Consider the following 23,790-nt stretch of genomic DNA (forward strand, 5'->3'; position numbering starts at 1 on the left):
GAGGACAGAGGGAACTCAAAAGAGAGAAATCTCCAAGAAGATAACTTTGAACTGCACATGTCCCATCTTGCTCTCTGGATATTGTTCAGTGCCTGTGCTTTCTGCTGACCTGAAACTCTGATCTGCAACACGTTATAATCTCCTCATTATCAAGCAGAAAGGACTGCTCTGTTCCAGTTTTAAACCTGCACGCCTCATTTGGAATAGCAATAATGTGGTAATTAGTCTAAGTGAAGTGTATTTTAAAGTGGCTGATATGTTCTCTAATGACAGGCCAAGCACCTACTTTTTATCACCTATATCTATCTATCTGCAGCTCATTTAAATTGCCATACACAATGCTCTCTTTCCTAGGAGATATATTATTACCTCATTTAACTCTGTGTAAATATCTTCACTTTGTGCCAAGTTATGGCTAATGACTCAAAGAAAAACTTTACCTCACCTACACTGTGGTAAGTCTTCCTTTCTAATAACATGAAAAAAATACTGAATTTAATGTCAAATTTATATTAACAGGGATAGTTTACATGGCAGAATGAGTTACAGAGCACTCAAACTTTAAGCTTATAAATTAATCATAGTTGACTCCAGCTATGTTTTCACTGTTTCACGTTGCTATTTTCATTCCAATAGGTGGTGTTTGTTTAAACCTAAATGAATTTCAAAATTTATGTCAATCTTTATGACTTCCTTGAAATTATTTTTCAAGATTATCAGATTCATGCAATTTTTAATGTACAATCTGAAGAAAACGTTCCTATTTTGAACAATAAAATTTGCTATTCCAAGAGGGCAGTTCTTGGCTACTCAGTGAGTTTTAGACTTCTTTGCAAAGTTTTTTTGTTGTTGCTGTTCATTTTTTTGGGGTTTGTTTTTGTTTTTGTTTTTGGTTTTGGTTTTGTGTTTGTTTTGGTATTTTTTCCCCAGCACTTGCTGTAATTGTGTTTTTAAAACCAGGCAACACAAGCTCCCAGGAAAGGAACATTCTGTGCCAATGAGACCGATTCCTTTATGTTACTTGTGGCTCTGTCATGCAATTCTTTCACAAATTTATCATGCCTAATCAAAAAACAAGTTGTTCCAAAAGCCTAGTTCAGGAAAGATAAGTCATCTCATCTCCATCCTAAATTTATTAATGGCTTGTTTTTGTCTCAGCAGTGTCTATTAAAAAATAGCATTTTCTGTCCAGGACTTAGATTTGCTTAACATGACAATGCAAAACTCTTTTAATCACCTTTTCTATTTTCAGCAGTCTTTCATTATTCCTTGAGTGGGTTGATTCCAGTTCAAAATCTTCGTTCTCAGAGAACTGAATGCTTTATTTTACTCTGTGTAATCTTCTACAAAGGGATCATGCAAGGTATTACCCTTGTATGTCTCAATATCACACCTCTTTTTTATAGAAGCATCTCTCTGTAAGTTCATTGTTACACTGACACCAACCTGAAGACCCAGACCTTTTCATCTCAGTGCTTTTTTCCGGCTGATGAACACGTCAGTTATGGGATAAGTTCATGATGGCAGCTCCCACAATTCCCTCTGCCAAACTTCATTCTGTTGCAATGCCATGTCCACAAGTTCTTCTGGTTTGTCTCCCTGGTCTTTCCCAAATCAGTGAGCTCAGCAGGTTTAAACAGAAATTTTCATCTCTATGCTTCTTTCTATTCCATCTGAGACAAAAATGGGTTAGGGTGTGTGTCTGTGCGTGTGAGTGTGTGTGTGTTCCCAATAAACCCAAGATGATGTCAGAAGTATTTCTTGCAACAGAATCTTTCTTTCAGCTGAAGGTCTTAATCCATGTCTTTTGTTGCCCTTTTAGCAATTACTCAGTTACCACTCTTCTTTAAAACTAAAATCTATGTGAGTTAGTTGACTTATCTGCCAAAGAAGTAGAGATACTGAAGTACCCAAAGCTCCTAGTGGACTACATTTTTTCAGGCTTTGAAAAATGTGGTTTGTGTTGGTTTTGTTGGGTTTTTAACTAAAAAACTCATTACCTCACTGTAGACTTGAACTGTTTCTTCTGGAATTTGATGAAGGTTGTGCCATTGATTTCAATTGTACTTTAGGATTTGATGCTGTCTCCAAGGAAATAAACAACAATGCCCAAATGAGGAATGTTTAATGAGATTTTCTATGCAGTTATGAACCCAAAGAACATTAGATACTTGATTTCTCTTGTTCTAAATTAAAAAACTCAATTGCTATCTATTTGCATCTTAGAGACAAATAGATATCCCCTTCCCCACCATGTTTTGAAAAACAGACCTGAAGAACTATCCTTTGCAATTAGGTAACCAAATTAATGTCTGAAGTTTGTAGCAGGCTTATGTACAAGATCATATCTGTGTTGGTTTTTTTTGTTCTATGTTGCAACAGCCTGTGCCGTTTCCAATGACCTCAACATTTCCAAACACAACTGCTTTGGCTTAAAACCCATTTATTTATTAAATTTTGGATTAATATAGTGCAATGATTTTTTAATTAATTGATTAACTTTTGAATGCATTAAATGAAAATAACTAATAAACTTTTGAATAAATGAAATTAATTAGTTGGTTTGTGCATCTACCTCTGAATACCATATTATTCATTTTACATGTAAAAATGACCATCAGTTTTAGAAATTTAAAAAGGCTGGGTAGCACAAAACATACTTGTTTTTTAAACTATTGAATAAGGGTCTTTTAAAAAGCAGGTATCCTTAGGTATCTTTAATAAATAGGATAACCAAGTTGCTCTGGAAGACCCTAATACATACAATTTACAGTTCCAAAAATTCGCTTTCAAGATTCTGCCTCACTGCGTATCATTTTTTATCATCATTCAGTGGTCTTGACCTAGTTCAGTACGTTTATGCATGAAACAGCTGCTTCTCTGTTTTGTCTTTGCTCCTGCAAAGACATAACATTTTCTCTTCCACAAGGTATGGGAAAGTTACTATGTTGTTAGCATAATTTGGACTCTCCTGAATGCTTCAAGGATAGAAAGAAAAATTTATGCCTGCAATTGCAACAATAAGAGGGTTTCAGATTTCTGTACAAGATGAGCATTTTCCAATAACAACTTAATGTAAAAATAATAATTTTGGGTATGTCAATGCTGTAAAGCATGATAAAAAAACTGTGGGCTGCAGTGTATTATGCCTGACCTATGTAGGGATGGGAAACTAAAGAGGCTTAGAGGATTTCAGTCTTATTTCTGTCCATTCACAGTGAATTACCCAAAGATCTTTCCCCTTTGTGAATGCTGAATAGGCTGATTGATGCAGTGTTGAGTGAAGTGTCACAGTCTCCCCAGAGAAGGAATTCAGGAGCATTTGCCTTCCCTGTACCAGAAGGGGAAAGAGGCCAAAAGCATTGCTGGGAACAGGGTTGCACCTGTGGGTGGTTCCTCATTTGGTTCTACAGACTTTCCACCCTCAAAGACTTTAACTGCTAAAATAATTGGAAATTAGGAGCTGAAACAACTTTAGTTATTGAATTATTATCTTTGGGAACCCCTGCTCAATCCTGTATATATTCTTCCCAATAGATAGCACTGAAAATACCACAGTGGAATTCTTTCACATACTACCCCCAACAAATGGTTGTTCAGTTTCAAGGCCAAAACTGGCTAAATAACAGGGATTTTGTGTGAAGGGAAAACAGATTTTTTGATTGTTGTTAATTTGGTTTTCATCTGAGCTCACTAAAAGTTACCCTGAAAAAACAAAGGAGTTCTCACAGCTAGCTGATTTTCATAGATCAAAAACAGGAATCTCCCAAGGGTCCACAAGTTGAGGCAGAAAGGTTTCTCACCCACTTGTGGATGTTATCATTTGCAATGCAAATATTAACATTAGGTTTCCAGCATGTGACACCACCTTGTCCTACCCTGATTGCATCACTGCTGGTGTGTGGAATGGGAAGAAAACTGTTCACAAACTACCACTCCAGAAGAAGGTTGTCAGCATTCCCCAAACCCGTTTATGAGCCTTAATAGGACTAACTTTAATGAAGTTAATTCTAGCAGAATTGTGTGAGTAAAAGGGTGAGGCTTTGAGAGATCCTAGCAGTCAGGTGAATCAGAAGTTGGCTTCACCTGGCCCTTTTGCTTCCACAAACACGAAAGATATGGCAATGTAATTATTCTCACACTGTCCTTTGGACTAGTTGCATTCTGTGTTCTAAAAACTCTCACATCAGGGCTAAGTTCTGATGGATGCCCATGTGGAGGAAGAAAGCACTCCTGGATAAGTCTGTGCAGAAGCAGACAGAGTCATTATCACCTTACTCCTGTGCCTTGAATATCCACACTGCTTTGGATTCTTTCTCACAGTTTCTGCAACCCATCAAGGGTGGCATGAACTAGCTGGAATAACTGGAATGGATAAATACCATCCAGCTTGCTAGGACAAGTAAAAATCTCATGCCTCCCGAGAAGGGCTGCGGGGAGTTGGAATGCAGAGCTTCCTTCCAGATCTGAAAAGAGCATTTCCAGAGACAATATCCACACAGAGCCTCACTTATTAATAAGTAACACATTTAAGATAATTATGGTCAGATTTTTTGATTTCAATTTAACAAATGGTCTGGTTTATCTACTCAGAGAAAAGAAAGAAATTATAATGAAAAGATGGTCTGAACTCTATTTTTGTTTGAAATTTCTTTATACTTCTTGTCTATGGCACAGTTCCCAGGTAATAGTTTTAATGCTTTGCTCTAGTAAGGCATTGGTTAAGGGGCATTAATGATAATTTTCATGTTTTTCTAATTTAACATGCCTACATGCATGTTTGCACTGCTGCACATTCATTCTGGTTTTTCTTGGTTGTTCAGTGGTTGAATTACAACAATTTTTTAACCAGGTCCATGTGTATAATTCTCATGTATTTTGTATTCATCTTCAGCTAAACTTTAATTAAGGTACTTGGATATGGGAGGTAGCTGACTGCTGGGGCAGATCAAGTAGCTCCACTCAAATTGACCGACCATGTCAAGGCAGGGCAGGCAAAAAGTAAAATCTCCCCCGACACTGTTCCACTATCAGCTGGAGCTAAGACACAGACAGGAGAGAAATATGCATATCTGAAACTCTAAAATTATGGGATGGAGGGTTTGAGTCTAGGAGGGATTTAAGTCATGTCATGGTAATGTACTTTTTTCCCACTGAGTTTGAATTTTTTTTGCATAAAACAGAAGAAAAACAGCATACTGAGTGGTGTAATAATGATGTGCTGGCAAAGCTGGCAAATGTTTGTGGTTTACAGAGCCTCCTTTTTCAGTGTAATCATAACTGCATCCCCCTGCAATAAAGCACAGAGCATAGAGAGCACTGTTTTTAATGCAGACTGATAGAAGGAAAAATAATTAAGAAAAAACTAGATTATTTCTGTCAATGACATGCATAGCATTTGGTTTTTTTGCATCTCTGTGATGTATCAGTTATGAAGAGCAGTAATTAGACAGACAACTATGGACACAAATCTTTAAAGTGATAGTGACAATAGTAAAGTTACTTTCATTTAATAATTTAATCATCGCTCTTCTGTCATTAGGGTCACTATGACAGGAAGCAAACAAAAAAACCCCAAATGTTTAACATTCTTGAGGGAAAAGGTATGATCTTCTCTTTTAGGAAAGAATTTATCTTAGGATTTCTAACTCCCCCTTTTTTATTCTTTTTCCCTTGAAAAAATAATCAAGAGATGAAATAAAAATCTTTAAAGTAATTCCAAACATGTCTATTATTCCAGAAGGGGCAATTGCTTATGTATCCTGAAAAAATTTGACCATTTGAATAAATGGGATTTTAAATGTCACAGTGTGTAAACCTTCATTTCAAAGAGGGGAAATAGATGGAGATTTTTTAAAACACAGGTTTATTGGCAGAAGCAGAATGGTTTTGTTTGGGAAAGAATTAATTATACAGAAAATACAGGGACTTCATTCCCCCATCGGTCCTCTGTAGGAATTTATGTCAACATCACTGCAGTTTTTTATAATACTGCTATAATTCTCCTGGTCTACCAGCATGTGTAGGCAAGTGATAAGAAAGAGTTATACACATAAACTGCCTTAAAATCAATTCAAAGGTGAATGACTTTCCATTAATATGTGGTGGTTCTGAACTATAACATATAGTACACTAAATTAGCAAGACCTGGGCCTGAAATTGGATAAAAGTTTAAAATGTCCTTCTCCTGGATCCTAACATGTCTGTTTCTTTGGTTTCCTGATAGCTCTTGTGTGGGTTTATTTCAAATACTGTCTCTGAAACCTCTGTCAAAGGACTTGTGGCACATCACATCAGATCCTCTTGCCATCATCAGCTCTCCAAATATGAAGTATGTCTAGTAAAATAGTGTTTAAATAGCTCATAGTCCATTTAAAACTAGAATTTACCAGAAAAATGAGAGCTTGCAATTTAATTAAAAGATAAAAAATAGAAGAAGAAAACCCTCAATCACAAAACCCAGCACTGCTGGACAATGAATATCTCTTCCTGTCCTGAGAACAGACACATCTGAGTCGATATCCCTGCCTTCAGTGACCCCTTCTTCCCATTTGTGGGGTAGGATATGTCCAGTCAGACTGTGGGGTGAGGACAGGTGGGATTTGCTACCAAGTCACACAGCCCTGCTAAAGCTGGCATGGGACACAAGACTTGGTACCACATTGGTGCAGCTGGTCCTCCTGCTCTGTCTCAAAGCCAGGACAGGTGACAGGGTGTCCTGGAAAGGAAAGGCAGGCTCAGTCCTCATCCAATCCTTGGCTGCCTGCTGGTAGATGACATGGTTAAGAGAAGCTGTGATCCTCGTCAATATCTTTGATGAAATCTTTTTCCTCCAGCAGGACTGTAGCAGGAAAAGGCAAGACTGGTCTCCCCAGCCTTTGGTGACCTACTCTTGGGAGTAAATTGGCTGTGGGGGAAGACTGGAAAGATCCCAGGAATCAGAACAGCTGAATGGGAACTTCCTGAAGTGAAATGCCTCTCTTGCAGCTCCTGCAGCTAGAAGAGAAGGTGGAAAATTGAGATCTTCTCTAAGTATGAAATGGGCATCAACTACATGAAGTATCTGCCCTGGCTACAGCTCTGCATCCAGGACACAGGGGGACAAGACATCAGAAGATGGCCATGCCCATCATGCATTCCAAGCATCTTCAATCTCTCCTGAGCTTTGGAGCTCTCTCCCCTCTGTTTCAGGGCTAAGCTCATGGTGAAAGCAAGGTACAACTTCTCAGATGAAAGCATCTCTTCTCTACACATAGAGACCAGTATATGTTGTACAGGTTATTAAGCAGCCATAATATTTATACCATGGTGGTGACAGGAATTCATTCCCAGTGACCTCAGGGAGAGCAAAAAGAACACATTTTGTAACTGTCAAGTTCAAACAATCTTTTTCCTATAAATGTAACTTTTTTCACTTGTCTGTCAGTTTCAGATAAAATATCAGATTATTTGAATTAGAAGTTCAAAATGTTAGTGCCACTATGTCAAAGAGTTTGAATAGCTCTAATGAGGAGAAAAATCATTCCAGTACTTCTGAGCAGAGTGCAGTAAAAGGATATTGAGAGCAAATGCTTTTCTCAAACTAGTTTTGCATACTCATAAATGTGACTAATGCAAGATACAGTAAATGGAATTAATATTGAGAAATCAATTGAAAAGGGTATACAAAGCTCAACAGCTGCAGCTGAAATAAAGATCAACATGCAAAAGATTGCATAAATGATTTTTAAAGTATTTTTTACAGCTGATTGCTTTCAATATGCCAGTGCTATGGAGCTAATCTCCATGTAAACGTGGCAGATATTCCAGTACTGCATATCAGTTAATAAATAATTACAGCGAGCACTGCAGCTATAGGAACAGGATACTCTTTTTTTCCTGTGGAGGGTCAGATGAATCATAGGAGCAATAGCTTCATTGTTTGTGGTTTGAACTTTTAGAGTCAAATCCTCTACCACTGAGATCAGAAGAAGCTTTGTCTATGTCTTTGGGTGAACTAAATGTCAAAATGATTAAAGTAAAAAAAACCCTGTAATCCTTATTTTCCGTCTGATGTTTTATAGATTTTTGTTTGATTGAGGTTATGATGCTGTCAAAAAAAAAAAAAAAAGCAGTCAACATATAGAAATACATTTCTATTATTCTTAGGCATCTTTCCTGCGGATTGCAAAAATTTGCTTTTGTTTTCTCTACGTGCCTCGGCACTTCTGGTTCCATCTGGAAGTGGAGATCAAAGCACTGCAGTCCCACAAGCAAACGAGCATTTGTCTCTTGAACTGCTCAAGGAAGCACTGGAAGGCTGACAAAGAATCATGCTGCTGCAGGGCTGGGGCCAGAGCTCCGCAGAGATGCATTGCTCCAAATTGCTTCAAGGGACACCAGATCATGTTTTGGATGGCAGATGTTTAGGTGAGCTGCACAAACCTACCTGGACAGCTTATGGACTGGCTTTTTACTTCATCATAATACATATGTTTTAGAAGGAGGTGCCTCTTTTCAAGCGATCTATTTTAGTAATCAGACAGAAAACAGAGGAGAAGCTCATTCAAGTTAACTGGCAACATGCTGTGCACATTATGAGACCTCACTTTCAGTAGACTCATAAATTCCAAAGTATTTTGAATGGGACTGTGTTGAAGAACAAAGCAAAATGGGCTGTATTTAAGCACGATTCTATTCCTGTTCTTCCCTTCTCAGAAGATTGGTAACTTCTGAATTAGAGTAATTACTATAGCTTCTGGTTTGCTGCCATTAGTCTTTGTCCTGTTTTCACAAACACAGTGTTGAAAAGGTCAGGTCAGAAAGACCCACTCCACATTTGTAACTATCCACATCACCCTGTCTTTGTACATGTACGTCTATCTATAGATGTGAATTTGTCTTTACAGAAGGGACCAAATATAAATATCCCTTTGGGGTTTTTTTTCAGGAACTCTTTAGGAAATGTTTTAAACCTGTACTTAGCTGAACTTCACATTAGTGTGTGATTAGGAATACAAATTACATGCAGCTAGCACTACTGTTGTTGATCCCTTTTTAGAAGTATAAAGAAACATGAACTATAAAATGTGGGTACCAAATTATATTTTGAGAGTCAATCAATAATTTACCTAATCTGATAATTTCAATTCCCTTGCTACAGATGCAAAAATAAAACATAAAGTTTCACCTGATATAGAAAGAGAGAACTGCATGAAAAACCAGCTTTTTCAGTTCACTCAGGGTTTGGATTAAAGTTACCACTGTGAGCTGAACTAACAGCTTGCAGCTGCCAAAAGGGGGAAGTCTTGCTCTCTGCACTTCTCTGCCTGAGCCTTTCATTGCTTAGCCACCAGTCAGCCAACCCTGCAGACAGTGCTGGCATCTCTCTGACCAGGAGAGGAGCTAGCTTAATCCCTGCCAAAAAAAAAAAAAAAAAAAAAAATCTTGTTTTTCTTTGGGAAGGGGAGGCCACTGCATTTTTTACCCTTTCTATTTTTTTTTTCTTGGCCCTTTTAGTGAGTTGAATGAGCTTCCTAGGCAGGCAGAGAAGTGCTAAAGCTGGCAGCTGGGTAGAGGGGAGCTGAGAAGATGGGGATGACAGAGTAGATGGATACCAGGGAAGCAGGGTTTTCTCCCCTTCTGTGGTGCAGAATCATGAATTCTACTTTGGCTGTTTAGAGTAATCATGACCTTACAGCACAAAGCGATTAGAATAAGCAGTTTCATTTTGGCTCATCCAAACCCCAGTGTTTGCTTATATATGGCTTTTGTACCAAGACAAATTATTGAAGCCAGATATATCAAAATCTTTCTTTTACATGAAAAAGACATATTTTTTCTGAAATTATTTTTAATTTTTTATTTTTGAATAAAATGAACACAGAGTTTCAGATGAAATATCATCTAGAAAAAACATTTGAGTTCAGATGCATTATCTGGTATGTGTACATGTGAGATTGCAAAGAAATTGCAGGGTGATGCAGGGGCTTCCAAGATCTTTGTAACATTTACTTTCCTCTCTTCTGCTGTTCTGTCTTAACTGATTCATTTGAATATGATGCTGGGTCCTGGATGAAGGCTAGCCTATGAAGTCCAGCTAAGAGCTAGTCTCTTTCCAGATAAAACAGAGCCTAAATATCTGCTGATTTTGACTGACTGTATACATCCAAAATGACTCCAATGAAATTGGTCAGCTGAAAGATCTGGCTTTCCTGATGCTTCTCTGTAGAATGGTAACTTGGACAAAGCCCTCAGGACCAATCCCTCTCTGTACTGGATGTGATACAAGTATGTAATGATGGGTACAACACTCATGACTGCATTTCTGTGAATTTTGGCTGCTTGCAGTGAATGTCTACACTCAACAAAACTGGATTTAAAAAAAAAGTTAATCCAATCTCCAGACTTACCTGTAAGTAAGTCAAAAAGAACAAATCTGATCAGTCTGAAGAGATTCTCAGTGGGGCATGTTGTATTAAATTTAAATTGGTGTTGGCTGAGACCTTCTGGCCCTGAGCTCTGGCACAGAAAAATTGTACCCTGCCACCAGACAGGGTCTCTGCAAAGGGGTGGGGGAAGGAAGCTAGTGAAGACGTGGGACTAAAAACATTTTCACATTGTTTTGAAACTGAAGTGAGGTGATTATTAAGTTTTCCATGAGTCATTTGGCATTACTAACACAAAATTTCATATAGCTCTTTACTGTTTCGTTTACCCTTTCTTACTCTTCCATACCAAATTTTCTATTCTCAAGCAAGATGGGTTATTTTACTCATAAACAGATACTACCAGTAGATTGACATCCTAAGCCTGGCAGCTCTTCCTCTTGGAAGGTTGGCTGAGATTGCATGCCATGAGAACAAGGATTACATCTTCCCCCCACAGCCATGGCACAGCTCAGGGTTCACAGAGGCAGGGAAGGCAGGGAGCTGCCTGTTACAGAGCAAACCTCCACCACTGCTGGTGCTGGTGGCTCTTGCCAGGACTGCTGTGCCAGTGACAGCACCCAGCAGAAGCAGCAGAGGTACTGCCACTTATTCTCCTCTGTTCCTGTTGAAGAGACTTTTGGCTCAGTACTGAGACACTTTGGCTCAATGGTTCAGTATGGACATACTATTTTTCCTGGCTTAGATAGCTATAGGATCGCTCCCTTTTCTCTTCTCAGAACATCTCTCTCTCTCAATGCTGGCTGTTTGGATGCCATAGCAATGCTGGTATCTGTCTTCCAAGTATGCTATCTCCCTTGTCAGGAAAGTGTTTTAGCCAGTCTCCCATGAGTGAGGCCATGCCCTTTTCGTGCTTCCAGGCTGTGAACATCTCTTCATATCCCAATTTCTGACCAGACCTTTAAAGTTAATGAGCTGGGCATGGGCAGCCCCAACCGCTACACTCCCAAATGCAGAGCCTCACTGGACAGGAGCCTCACTGGACAGGAGCCTCACTGGACAGGAGCTTCACTGGACTGAAGCCTTCAGTGCTTGCTCCAGAATAGGTTTCTGGCTTTTTCCTAACCCTAGCCTTCTAAGGATAATGCCCAGTGTCCCCAGCTGCTATCACCTTTATATTCTTAGGTCTCACACCTAGGAGAGTGATGGGAGAATATTGTGAAAATGATAAGACAGGGAATTTTATTCAGTCCAAATACATCCAGAGGAGGCTGTGCAGAGCTTGCAGGACCTATAGTCCGGTCTGGACGATAGGTAAAGGAACAGTGATTTTTAAATTTTTTGTGGCCTAAGTATAAAAGAGAGGATTTAAGATGTGCAGAAAAGGTCCTACTCTGTTTTAGAGCAACAGATATAATTGGAAAGGACAAGCTTTTCTGGATGCATTTTCTTATGCCTTTTCTGGACAAGCTTTTCTTATACCATCTTTGGATGGTATAAGTCCTCTTGAAGTAAGGAAATTGTGCATTACATTGGGTAACCAAACTACTGTCACCATATGAGCTGGTGTACTGGGCTGAGCTGAGAGAGTTAATTTTCTTCACAGCAGTCTGTATGGTGCTGTGTTTTTTATTTGTGACTCAAAGAACATTTTTAACACACATTTTCTGTTTTTACTGAGCAGTGCTTGCACAGTGCCAAGGTCTACTCTGTTTCTCCTGCCAGTAGGAGAGTAGGCTAGAGGGGCAAGAGACTGGGGGGAGACACAGTCAGACAGATGATTCCAAGAGAATATTCTCTGCCGTGTAACACTGTGCTTAGGAACAAAACTGGGAGAGATTTTATCAGGGGCTGCCATTTGAGTGAGGTGGTGAATAGATGCTTTTTTTCAGCCCTTGGTTTTCCTTTTTAATTTGTTTTTTAACACATTAAAATGTCTTTATCTCAATCCATGTGTTTTCTCACTTTTACCTTTCTGATTCTGTCTCCCCTAGCTGGCTGCCAAGGTTCACACACAACAGCTGGGTAATGAGTTCTTACCTTGAATACAACTCCCAGAGAATGTCCATGCCTATGTTCCTTGAAGACTAGACTTTCACCTGGCTCCAGCAAAGGCAGGGATGTGCTGGTGGGACAGTACCTGATGCATGTGGAAAATGTTCAAAAGGGCTTAAGTTCTCCAAAATGGTTTTAATAAATTCACTCTTTTAACTGCATAAATAGAACTGGAGCCATCAGGCTAAAAAGGAAGTTCTGATGGGGGAAAAGGCAACAGAGGAAAAGGCAGGCATATGAGAGAAAGGCAAAGAAAAGCAATGCAGAGTTTCTCTGGGGAGCAATAGGTCGGCCCATAAATTTCTGAATGATGATTTCAGAGTTAAAGGTAACCAGGGAGTCTCTAGTGCTTCATTGCCTGGTGAAAGAAATTCTGATACCTCTTTCATTGCACAACGGAGACCAAATAAATCTGTAAGTATGCTTCATGCAGGACAACAGGTCACTAAGAAAAAGCAAGCATCAAAGTACTTCCTTGCAAAGCCACTGGCTGTGACATGGAGCTGTGGTAGGTCATCTTTCCTGCTCAACACAGCCATTTGCTAAGAAATGGATGCTGGGAGGTGATTGCAGGCCCTTCATGCTTTAGATGTGTCCAGACTCACCAATTAACTTCCCCTGCAGTTTGCTATCACAACTGAGCTTGGAAAATGAAGCATTTGCTCATTTAAGCAATGCTTAGGGAGCACTCTCTGCTGATGATTCCACCTGCCAGGGAGTGACATCTGTATGTTGGCAGAAGAATAGAGTTCATAGAAATTTTGCAGCTTCTGTCAGAGCTGTTTTTCTCTATTCTGACAAGCTGCTTTTCTTCCCATCCACATTCTTTGCACAGTTGCTTCTCAGAACTAGGCCCCCAACAAGGTATTGTTTGAAAGGGATAAACACAGCAAGGCTGGATTGTTAAACATTTGTCAAGTGTTTGTGATATTTCACAGCTGGCAAATAAAATACCTTGTGGAAGGACCAGGCTTAAACCTTATTAGCGGTTCTCTGTGGAGTGAAAAAACCCACTTTTTGTTCTGAATTTGGCTTCCTCTTTTTTGTCACAGGAAAATAAAATCACAGACACTAAGGGAAGGTAATTTTTCATTCTTCTCCTCCTTCATCAGCACTCTTTTTAAAAATTTGACCTCTTCCCACAATGCACAACTCATTCTTCAGCATCTCTCCCATCCACTCCTGCTCTCACTCTGCTCCAGGAAAGGGCTCGGATCACAGAAAGGCTCTCTGAAGGAGAAATCCAAGTGTGGTCAAGAGAAATGAAGGTCTCCAGCTGCTCTCAGCTGTTCTCCTAAGTTTTGGCACTGCACCACTGTTGACTTTGAAATATAGATAAGGTTTTGTTTCCTTTTGATCTGTCCCTATTTCTTCAATGTCAGCACTGGCAGATACATGCTGTGCTTAGACCCCCCCTCCTGTCACCAAATTCACTCACATGGGTTGTACCTAACAGTTCACAGTACCTCCATCCCTTCAGCAGAGGACAGATGCTGCTACTGGTTTTGTCCCTCTTCTACACCTCTTTCTGCATGGGGAGCGATAAAATTCCTGGTAAATCGAGCAGGCCATCTCTTCCTGTCCTCAGTAGTTGTAGGGTCAGCTCCAAGTGCACACTGCAAGGTGGCAGGTATTCCAAGAGCTTTTACTCCTTTGCAAAAACTTTTGCAAGTTTACTTGTGTTTTGCAAGTTTATTTGTGTTTTGCAAGTTTCCTTGTGTTTACTGACCAGACAAAATCCCCGCTTTTACTCTGTTTTTTGTGGGCCAAGAACAGTGTGGCCCTAAGTCTTCTTCTGTGCTTACAATTTGGTAAGATAGAATATTAGATGGTCAAAAAAGGCAGTTTCCAATGTGCTCATGTTTCCAAATAGCTAGCACATGGTAAGTCCTCTGCCAAAGTGTGCCTACTAACCTGTTAACAATATGAATCATGAATATGAGTGACTTAAGAATCAAATATTTATGGTGGATCTGAAACAAGAATGTCCAGGCCTACTGCCATGCAGAAAAAAACTGCAAAGCCATTTTTGTTGTTTTGTTTTGGTTTGGTTTTTTTAAAGTTTTCATGACTGGAAGCTCAACAACACACAGTAATTTAATGTTTGGGATTTGGCACGACATCATGAACACCATGAAGGTTTCTTCATAGTTTCATTAGCAGCAGCAGCAGCAGGAATGCTGCAGCGTGAGTAGTTTCCCTCTTCTCAGCATGTCTGCTATTAATATCCATAAAAATCTCTGAAAAAACTGCAAGGAGATAAACCTAAGACACAATTTTACTTCCTCCTACCCTTCTATTTTTCAGGCTGGGCAGGAATCTTGTGGTGTTTTTAGTGGAAATGGTGAGAGACGAGTGCTTTCAGAGGGATTTCCATCAGCCTCACAAGGACAGGAACATTGCTCTGGCTATTCATCAACAGAGAAAATAAATCCTAATATCTATGCCAGTCAAAGTACTTGGCGTGGGGCTACATTAATCCAAGAATCTGTGTTTGAGGGGGATGGAACTGACACCAGATGGATTTGCTCACTACTAGCACTTGTTTGCTATTCTTGACAGCACAAAGAAGGCAGGGGTTATGTACATAAGAAGTCTGAATTGCTGCTCATTTGGACTACACGATCTTCCCTCTTTCATTCAGCAGAACTGGTTTTCTTTTGCTGCTTCTCTGCTCACTGGCAGAGCGTCAGGGTGCCTGATAGGCCTTGGCCATGTACAGAGGCTCCGGCCCTGCAAGAGGCTCTGTGGGGACTGTGCCCTTCCTCCCACCTCAAGCAGGCTGGGAACCCTGCAGCATCACAGATTTTCCCATTACAGCAGAAAAGAGAAGACTCAGTCTTCTGCCCACTCTGTGTCTCACTCATGCAGGAGACTGATGGCAGTAGAAACAAACATTTGGGCATAACCTGTTAGCTGGAAACAGAAAAGTGGGACAGCTGGAAAATGTTCTACCACAATGAAGAAATTTGGGAATTGTTTACTGTTGTCTTTTGCTGGGCTATCTTGTGGAAAGCTTGGAAGGATATGAAACAAGCAGAAGCTTATCTTCTTCAATATATATATATATATATATATATATATATGTACCCGGCTTAGCTTGCTTTTGATGCTGTCTATTGGCCAGCATCCTGTGAAGATTACAAGATCCATAACACTGAAAACTTGTAGGAAATTTTGGAGTCTGAGTACATGCTTGTCACATTTACCTGTCAATACAACTAGTCTGAGAGCCTGTGTGTTTTACTTTGCAATAGGCTTTCTGGTGTCTAATAAGGTAACAGCTTAAATTAAAACCTTTCCAGCTGTTGAAGTGCTCTGACTGTCTGTTTACACATGTGGAATTTCTGGTGTTCAAAAGCAGATGAATTTTTACAGTATAGTTTACTTGGGTAGAAGTGCTAATAATTTGGGGGAGTTGGCTTTTGTTTTGCTTTTGTTTAGTTTTAGCTTTATTTTTCCTGATGAGCTTCAGGCTTTAGGACCCTCACTGAAATATTTTGACCTTGAAACCTCTACTGTTCTCCTGATTCACTCCAGAGAATAAAAAAGGAGAGAAGAAGAATAAAGACATGTGATTTATAAGTGCACAATCACACAATCATCTAAGCTTCATTTTCTTAAGAAACAAGACTCAAATGTGCTGTATTTATACTTGGTATTCCATAGTTGGCAATACACTTTCAGCTTCCTGTTGTAATGACAATATTAATACACTTTAAATTTTGTTGAAGACTCTTTCCATCTGTTGTCCATTCCCAGATATTTTGTATTATTTCCTTTAATCCAAAAAACACCCCCACAACTAATCAGTTCAATACCCACATAGATACTTTTTTCTAAGCACTGCTTAGGAAAAAAGAAATCTTTTTCTTCTCTGAGTTTTCCAAGCTTTCTTTCACCAGCAAAAATCCACTTTTGAGAAGAAATAATCCTAGGCATAGGCCATGCCAAAAATAAGTATATATAAGAAATATAGCTTCTCATCAAGAAAATATCCAGAATGTGTTAATTCCACCAGGAGTAGCATGGTCATATGACATTTGGATGGATGTTTCAGAGACTGGAGATCTAGCAAATGTAAATCATTTCGGTTTCCATGGACAAACTCACAGTAGTTCTTGTTCTCCTGTGTAAGTCTCCAAAGATAGTAGACTGCAATATTCTGTTTTCTGTTTTGTAAGAGCATTGTGCAAAATTAACTTTGTGAAATTAAAGAAGCCTTAGTCCTTCCAGCCATAGGTGCATGAAGGTGGTATGCACAGGTACAAAGTTCCTTTGGGTGTTTGTTAGCTGCTGTTTTGGTTGCTGGCACCTATTGCTGTAAAACAGCAGCACCAGCCTTGCAGGCCTGGAAACAGCTGCTCTTACAGCTCTCTCCTTCCCAGGAGAGGCAGCAACTTTAGTCTGTTCCTGCTGGACAGGTCAGAAAGCAGCAGAGAGGGGATGCCACTGGGCAAAGTCCTAGCTCAGAGGTGAGGGAAGCTGTTGGCAATGAAGGGGTCAGCTACTGCTGGAAATACTCTACCTGTGTGATGAGAAATACTCTGCCTGTCTGTGTGAGGCACTGGCATCTGACGTCAGCTGAGCTTGAATCTTCTCCCACTGTGCTCAGTAAGAACAGGTAGCTGGAATGTGACTCATGCCTCTAACAGGAAAAGTCCTGTCTGTTACTGAAAGTTCAATTATTTCAAGGGTGCAGTATAGAAACTGTTTAACAGAGAGAAGATGCAAAGTAGACTGTTGTGAATGGAGCTACAGTAAGTTTATATGAGCTGAAATTTTACTCCTTAAAAAAACTGAAGTGGTGCAAAACCATAATTCCAGCCGCTGGAAAGGGAAGAGACAGAGGCACATTGTCTGTTCTTCTTCCACAGAAGTCCCTGACACAGACTTACAGCATTTCTTGGGGGTGAGCAAAATAACTCGGCAGTTCTGGTCGTATTAGTCAGTGGTTTAAAAATCCAACAGAAGAGCTGGCCACTTGTTTGTTAATTCTTGAATTCACTAGATTTTCACACAGGAGTTCTGAGCAGCACACTGAAAGCACTGAGGGAATAGCATGGTTCTTACCAGGACTCTAAATTTGGAGACTAAAATTTCTTTTAAATGGTATTTTGTATTAGCAAGGGAAAAAAGGTTTCTGGTCTGAAATTTTATATGGCAACTTTCACCTCAAGGTAATGAAAACAAGCTGCGCTATAAACTTTTCAAAACTGGGGTTTATGGAAAAGCTGACAAATCCTTTACTGGAGTGATGTGGCTGGGAGGACTTTAAAAGATTCCCATGGAGCATTATTGATCACGAGCACACACTCCCGAGCCCTGAGAGTGGGGACGGCAGGCAGAAGTCCCGCTGTTTTCAATTACGGTGCCGGCCTGGCGGCGTGTCCGGCCGATGGGGCTGTGTGTCAGAGCCTGGTCATCTGCTGGGTGGGGGCCCCAGAGCAGCCCGAGGCTGCTGTGCCTCCCGCCCGGCTCTCCAGACACGTCATGTCCCAGGTATCCCGGCTGGAGCAGCAGCCCAGAGCCCTGGCATTTCTAGCAAAGATTCTTTGCGCCACCCTCCAGGGGAAGGAAGTTTTTTTCAGGAGAATGAGAGGAAGGGGGAAAAGAAAACCACACAAGTTATGGGTTTCTTCCTCTTTTCCCTGGAATTAAACATCATGCATAGGTCATGTTAGAGGAAAGGGCTTTTAGTGGGATAATATGGCTTCACTTCTCAGCCTCTTTCCTTTGGGTTTGAAAGTGAAGCCATGTGATGACGACGGAAGCACCAGCAAAAGCTGGTGATTGGACCTCAGGAAATTCACAGCGGTGTTTTTGTGCTTCTAAATGAGCAACACTGCTGCTTGTAAAGAACTGAGGTAAAATACTGGCCCCACTGAAGTCCTTGGCAAGCCTCCTGCTGCCTTCAGTGGGGCCAAGATTTTACCCTGAGTCCTGTAAGCCATTAGGCTTTTGAGTTTTTAATGGGTCCACTCCTGCACAGACAGACTGCTCTTGTAAGCAAGGGTTAGCTAGATTGGCTCGGATACTACACAATTTAAAACTTAAAGGAAAGCAATTTTGTAGTGAAATTAAGGGACTGTAAAAGGAATTTGGCTTTAGACAACTTGCTTCTGTTTGGATTTGGATTAGGCTGCAATCTCCTTGTCTGTTTTTAGAGCACATGTTCCTGCCAGCATCAATAATCTATTTTCCTTAGCGCAAGTGAAAGGCTCTGATGGCTCAGAGGTGTAGTCTGGTATCCAGTACTGCTCTGGATTTCTTCTTTGGTTTAGGAATCAGGCTACAAATAGTCAGAGACTTCAAGCTGCTCCTTAACATTTATGTGCTGCCAACAGCCGATTCATTGACACGTGGGCCAACACACTCCTTCTTTCCCTTCACTCTTCTTACAGTCATTCCTGTATTTTTTCCTGATCCCCCGAGTTAATTCAATAGCCTTTCTTTGCCCATGCAGACCATCCCAGCCCAATATAAGCATTCATTTGCACTTGGCCTGATGGTGTTTTCATTGGCAATATTAATTTTATCCTGTCCAGCAGCATATTAATCAAGAGCTTTCTTGAACTTTTCAGGTTGCCTCAAATACCTCTATTTCCCCCATATACTCCAAAGTAAATAAATCAGGACTTTAGATAGTGAACATCACATATATAATTTCACCTCAGGTCACTGTACCATGTGCAGTTGAAGCTTGTAAGGGATAGAGGTTGAAGGTGGAGACTACAGAGAAAGTTGTGGAGGAGGAGTGTGTGGGGGTAGCAATCACTCCAGAGAAGTCCATAAAAGATCCAGCAGTAACGTTAGGAGGGACTATGTATGGGGAGGCCCAGCTCTTACTGACATATGCTCCTGCCCTGGGGGAATGTGTGCTGCAGCCTGCCAAAGCATGGCTCAACTTGTGCTCTCCAAGCACACTCTGAAGTTCAGCTTCTTTCCTCTGAAGGCATCTTCTCCTCTGTCCTGTCAAAAATGTTTCCTTTTCCCTTTTCTTTCCCCCTCTCTCAGCATGTGAGAGCCTGCATTTTCCCCTTAAACAAACTCTACTCGTCCTTGGCTTATATCCTGAGTGGTAAAGCCGTAACGCACTCCTGGACTTCTCTGAGCCTATGTATGTGCAAAGTCTGAGGTAGGTCCAGCCAGCACTTGTCTGACGTGGCGTTAAGGATGCAGGGCTGCTTGGGGGCTGCCTTGCAGAAGGCACCTGGCAGCAGAGCCCCCACAGCCTGTGACAATCACAGATCCTGATGGTGTCACACAGAGTGTGGCAGAGCAGCTCCTCACAGAGTGCTGTCAATTGTTTTCTGCTTGATTTAAACAGCGAGTTTTTAGTGGAGAGAGGCTCTCTAGAGAGTGGTCTCTGATATTAAATTTTTGTTCAAAAGCAGGATGAAAGGAATATTTTCTTGGCAAAATTAATGGATTGTAGAAGATAGAGCCTACTGTAATGGGAAAGGACCATCAGCTATTCCACCCACGTTAAATATACATAAATTAGAGATTTCATTTGCAATATCCCAGAAATTGCATCTATTTCAATGCAGGTAAAACTAAATATTTAATTTAGCCTTATCTCAAAAGCCATCTGTCTTCTTTAGCATTCCCAATGTTAACTAAAGTGACTAATGATTGAGCTTAAGTACAACACAAACTTCCCCTGTATGCCTGTGTTGGAAGAGTGGGCTGGGAGAGACAAAGCTACAAAATGTTCTTCTGACAGGGCAGCTAGGTGTGGTGGGAAAGGTGAGGACCTTAATCCATGGAATTCTTGATGTGTTCAGAAGCTGAGATTTAATCAGCACACCATGGATTTTGTATATGAGTCTAAGCTCCTACTCTAACACCCTAGTGGCCATACACCTTTGTAATTTTTGCTGTCATGGAGCCTGACTCAGTCAAACGTTAGCAGCGATTTTACAGAGCTGACTTGGTGTGAATGTCAGGGGGTTTATCTCTGCTAGGATTTTGCAACATAATAATTATTGCATACTAATTTAAACCTCCCACCTTTTGACAGTGAAAGAATGTATGGGAAAAAGTATAAAACCAAATGGAGTGATTGCCCTAACATGTAGGGCAAAATCCAGACTGGAATCCGCCTACTGAACATGCAATATAAACACAGCCATTTAAGTGCAAAGAAAGTTTACCTTTTGTGAATGCATCTATGTTTGTCATGCAAGGAAGAATATTTGAGTCTAGCTCCATCAGTGATCTTCAGTATCAGAGAGTGCCTGGCCTTTTGTAAGGAAGCTTAAAAACATCTGAAGGTTTCTGGAGACCAAAAACTGTAAAATGTACAACTATATCAGTCACAGCTACTTCAAGGTTAATTTCAAAATCCTTAGCACTCTGTTCTCCAAACACTAACTCTCTTCCCAAAGAACCCAGAGCACCTGACATCCAATAAGGCTTCACCCTACGGCCATTTGCACCTTGGCACACTGAGAACAAGTACCTCATAAATTGTAGCTTGCGCTGTCAGGGATGAGGAGCCTTAGGGGGAGTTCACTCCAGCATTTAAAAGAAAAAGGAAAGAATGCTGCAAGAAATTTGATCCACTCTAATATGTACAAAAATTTCAGCGGTCTTTAAAAAAAAAAAGATTAATGCAATTTGGAACGTGTTCACTATGTGCCTTATCTTAACACATTTCCTCAGGATGACAATATTTTTCCTTACTCTTTCAAATGCAAGGGGGACGGCTTTGGGAGCTCAGAGAATGTTGCTGCCATCAATAGACAGGGCACCAGGAAGAAATACAATTGTCACAAGCTTCCTCCTTCTCCCTGCTTAGTCAAGAACTTTCCACACCTGCTGTGATTCTCAGCCTCGCCACGACAAGCAGGGAGAGTGACTGATGAAATGATGTGTGTCCCAGCTTACTCTACGGCTGACTGCTCCGTTTCCCTTGCCTTTCCCACTTGCACCGGCTGCTGTACTGCAGCCATATAGATTGTATGACAAGTCAAGTTTGGGTTGAATGGAGTGCTGCCATCTCTTGGTTATTTTGGGCAGATCAACTCACTCTTTTTTCATTTTCCTGCCACTCAAAAATGGTAGGAAGGAAGTAAAATAGAAAAACAACTCTTCTAGATGAAAAAGTTTAGGCACTTAGGAAGCATAATTGTGGTTTTTATATATTTAAGCATGCAGAACAGAGTACATTTGCTGGTGTATTGGACCTCTGTGAAACTTCTGTTTGGCATTTTAAACAAAACTATAAACCATGAATAGTTGGAAAAGTTTATACATTATGTCAATACCACAAAGAATGGAAAGTGATGTAGTTTTATAGTTAATTTTTGGCAAGAATGACATTAAAATGAATGCATTAAAGAGTACTGGATTAGTAAGAAATGCCTATCTTATACTATGTAATTTCACAGTCATGAGAAGTTGAATTATTTATACTCAAGATTTGTCAAATAATTTACTTGGAAATGCTTTTGCAATTACAAATGCTTTTCCTTCCTTTTTCTTTCTGACTGTGGTTTGAGCCAAAAGACTTACTTTAAGTACTTTTGTGGTTGGAACCCAGGGCCATCTTCTTCCTGGGCTTTTCCAAGGCTGGAGACAAGAAGTGTATGACCACCCTTTCTTCAGTAGTAGCAGAAGCCAGATGTTTGTTTGTTTGTTTGTGTTTTTAATTAAAATATGAGAGAAATTAAAGTCTAATTGAATTAAAAAAAAAGACAAACACCAGAAATGTTTTCTGGAACAACCTCCCTAACCCAGCTCCCCACCACAATGCGAAGGAGGAAATATATGACAAGGATTTTGAAATAATTAATAATGGAACAGATTATAAATGTAAGCAGGGACATGTCCTCTATGAGTAAATTATAAGAACAGGGGATTGAATTTATGATCACTGCTGCTATACTCTGGATCAGAATGATGATTCATTAGGGTCAGCCCACATCTTCCTTGGGGAAGAGCTGTCAGTCACTGCCAGCCTCCCTGCTTCTTGTACTGAAGCTACAGGGCTCTTCAGAAAACCAGAGGTCCCACAATCTGCTTTTTGGTTAATGATGGGGATGCAGTTTAAAAGCCATCAGCTTTCTCAGTACTTCTCAACCACCACCATTGCATCTGTACCGAGTCATCCCTCTTCTTATAAGGGCACAAATCCAGTAGCAAATGCTCGACAGAGTATTACCTCAGTGCTGCCATGTGTAGGACAGAAAAACACTGACTCTCGTGCAAGCACAGAGCATTCTGTGTCTGAGACCTGGAAAGGCCTCCTGGCAAGGATGCACGTTCTTGGACAAGCCAACATCATCTGCTCTTGCTCCTGCTCCTTCCTCTGCTGCAGCCTGTGCTGGCTTCCTTACAGTCCTTTGTAAGGAGCACACGGGTTCTCAGTAACATCAGGGACTTGAATTACTTTTGTTCTCATGTTTGTGCTTTCTGAAAGAAGAACCTGTCTCAGCTGCCATTAAAGAGTGCTCTCCAACAAATCCAAGTAAAATGAAGGAAATCCCACTTTGTTTTGTCCAAACTTTGAAATTCTCATCTGAGCAATAAAATATTAGTCATCTGTATCAGATATTTTCCAGTTTACATCTTGTGTCCACCTGTGTCCTTCATAGACAGGGAGAACAGAAGGTGCTGCTTGTTGCCTACCCTTCCCACTCCCCTGGGATCACTGAGGCACCAGTTTTTCTTCAGATATAAAAGGTGCAAAGACTTCTGTATAAGTTGACATGTCACTGGTTCTCTGAGGAGCCTAAGAGGACCAAGTTTCTCATTGAAGAGTGGAAGCAAGAAGATAAACCTGACTGCTCAGAAGCTGCTCAGCACAGAGGCCACATCTATGGTATTACTACAGCTCCCTGAGGCATCTTCCACCCTTATCAGTAACATGATCTCCACAGCTGGTGCATGAAGTTGGCATGTTTCATGGCAATTTTCCTAATTCTTCTACCTAAAACTTCATCTCCGAGCCAGAGTAACTTAACTTTAGTTCAGCTCCACAAGCACATGTGGTACACCTTGCCTCCTGCATGGACTCCTTATTTTAACCTCCTGGATTCCCCCCTTTCTCATCAGGCTGGAAATTCTGTGTTTGAAAGTTTGTTCTTCTGTTTTCTTTTTTTTTTTTTTTCTTCCCATTTGAAAGCAATCACTTATGTCTCTAGCCAAGATTTCTAGCTATGTGTACAGTGCAGCCAATGACTGAGTGGTTTGATAATCATCTCTTGCTGAAGGAAGATTCTCTAGAAGGTTTGTGACTGTATTGTGTTTACAATGTTTGGATACACCACCGTACATCGTACATCATACATTCTCGGAAAAAGTAAACTTTTCTTCTAGTAATCATAGAAAAAATAACAACTAATTACTGAGCTAAATT

The 23,790-nt window shown here is 40.4% G+C and overlaps 1 long non-coding RNA gene across 1 annotated transcript in view; it reads left to right on the forward strand.

The window, feature by feature from the left end:
* The first annotated feature begins 384 nt into the window (after positions 1 to 384).
* The window catches only part of LOC127059401 (uncharacterized), a 31,077-nt gene continuing 7,671 nt past the window's right edge, over positions 385 to 23,790 (forward strand). The window contains exon 1 of the long non-coding RNA XR_007777153.1: positions 385 to 455. This is a non-coding gene — a long non-coding RNA (uncharacterized LOC127059401). The remainder of the gene's footprint in view (positions 456 to 23,790) is intronic.

Source organism: Serinus canaria, chromosome 3, assembly GCF_022539315.1.
Source record: "Serinus canaria isolate serCan28SL12 chromosome 3, serCan2020, whole genome shotgun sequence".
Lineage (NCBI taxonomy): Eukaryota > Metazoa > Chordata > Aves > Passeriformes > Fringillidae > Serinus > Serinus canaria.